Source organism: Ptychodera flava, chromosome 1 (assembly GCF_041260155.1).
Source record: "Ptychodera flava strain L36383 chromosome 1, AS_Pfla_20210202, whole genome shotgun sequence".
Taxonomy (NCBI): Eukaryota; Metazoa; Hemichordata; class Enteropneusta; family Ptychoderidae; genus Ptychodera; species Ptychodera flava.
The window spans coordinates 27,154,543-27,157,072 of record NC_091928.1 but is presented as its reverse complement, the minus strand read 5'-3'; positions in this window follow the sequence as shown (position 1 = coordinate 27,157,072).

Below are 2,530 nucleotides of genomic sequence, written 5' to 3'. Positions count from 1 at the left end.
ATGGGAGTCTATGGACTGCCTTATACATGGGAGTCTATGGAGGTGAAAACTAAAAAGTCCTCTAACACGGCCAAATTTGATCGCATTGTGAAACAAATCGACGTGCATCTGTATGGGGTAGGGTACTATCCTTGTGCAAAGTTTGAAAGAAATTGACCTGGGCATGTCTGAGATATCTGCGTGAACGGACGGACGGACGGACGCACGCACGCACGCACGCACGCACGTACGCACGCACGGACATGACCAAACCTATAAGTCCCCCCGGACGGTGTCCGTGGGGACTAATAATGCACCCCCTCCCGACCCATAATGGACGAAAGCAAACTTTGCACTTCATAATGTACTCGGCTTCGCCTCGTACATTATGTCGTGCAAAGTTTGCTTTCGTCCATTATGGGCCGGGAGGGGGTGCATTATTGCTTAATTGCAGCAAAGTGAAAGACAATAGATAGCCCTCAGCATATTGAAGAATGCACTGAATTGAGATGAATTTGTCGTTTCTTAACGCAAGAATAGTTTTAACGCTATAGTGCAGGTTACTCAGTTCTGAGACAATTAAATAATTTTGTAACATAGCTGGTACGGTCAGATAGTACAGATTGCTTCAAACTATTTTCGTCTCACAACTACACGCTACGGTAATCTTCTCAACTCATGTCAACTTTTTATCTCATAATTCGACGAACAGCATTGTAAAGTTGGTATCTATTAACATCACAAGGTATGTTATACAATGGTAACTGTTCTGGTTGCATTAATTGAGATCACAAGAAAAGATCTCGTGCGAACAAGAAAAGATCTTGTGATCACATGCACAAGAAAAGATCTTGTACGCACAAGAAAAGATCTTGTGCTCACGAGATAGTGTGTTCAGACCGTGTTTGCATACAAACTCAGACTCCCTTTTGACCTCCACTGCACTGTGCGTAACCTACTTTACCACCTTTGTGCTAAAAATAGCGTCTCTACAGTGGTTAACATATAAATTCATTGAAATGTGAAACTTTAAACCATACTACTTTGATATGTTAACCATATAGTCATAAGCTACAGGTAGTAGCCATTGGGGGTATCAATGGGAAGGTATAGCCATATCATCATGTCAACGTCATTCACAGCGTTGTGCCGAGACTGTGGTTGAGCTAACCTCTAACTACCGCGTTCGTCAGTAAATACAGCCTTACATGGCATTACAAAAATGGCAGTTTAAAATTTACGTATCTAAAGCTCAGAGGCAATAAATGACACTACCATTTTAAATCTCTTGCCAATAATTATAATAAACGGAATCAGGGATGTTTTAATGATCTGATTTATACTTTCACTTGTCAAAAATTAGGTTTAAGTTGCTTCTAAATTCGACTGTTATGGTGACACCGGGCTTTATTGAAAGAATGCGACTTTTCGTGGGAATTTGTTTTGTTTTGTTTTGGCTACACTGAGCTTTGCTTTAAGAATATTACTCAGTGGGAATTTTTAAACAATGCACCACTCCCTGGACTGCATACGCAATTTACTTTGAATCGTTTGTTTTTCGCACGATGGTAGACAAATACCCTCGTGTCTGAATGTGTCTTTTTCGTAAAATTACACGAATACCTATCAAAGTTTGTGTATAAACCCCTAACACTGCAAACATTGTAGATAATATCAGGCAACGTGAATGTCTGAAATTATTATTCACAACTATGACTAAAAGAAAAAGACATCACAAATAATCCACTCAAAAATATTTTCGTTTCCTTTCGCACACTCGGAAAATAACAGGCCATGGATTTATCAATGCTTGAGATACAATTACGTATATTTACGCAATGATGAATCCCGCACCAGAACCATAATGGACGAAAGGCAACTTTAGAGAGCTTTCGTTTTTATACGGGGAGGGGGGGGGGGGGGGGGGTCGGTGGAACTTGATCGACAAATGCAATTAAAACAGCGACCCCCTCCAAATCAAAATTCTAAAATTTGAACCCCCAAATTCATCAATTGTAAAATGTGAAACCCCCCCCCAAAAAAAAAAATCATTTGATATGATTCATTAACCCTTCGCAACCTATGGCCCCGGGCTGAAAAAATTAGGCCCTTCAAAAGTGTTTGCAAGAAGAAGAGTTACCCATCCCAATTTATACGCACAAAAAACAGCGACCCTCCCCCTGATGTCACAGTCCGTATCAATAATATCTTAATTGACTTATCATTTCCCATTACCCTTTGAACTTTCAAAGAATCCTTTTTGAACTTTACAAATAATCACTGGGCGAAATTCCAATATCATATTTGTTTTTCAGAAAAAAAATTATTCATAGTTTCCCCATAGACCAACATGTGAATCAACATCTCGGCGAAATTCCAAAATCCAATTTCTTGTACAAACATCCACTTGTAACTACCCTAGTCTGATAATGTACATTGATATCAATAATCAAGAGTCATAATACACAGATCTAGCTCTAGTTTTTTATTAAAAAGAAATTATTCATAGTGACCTTATAGACTAATCATAGATTATGTATGTAGGATCAAG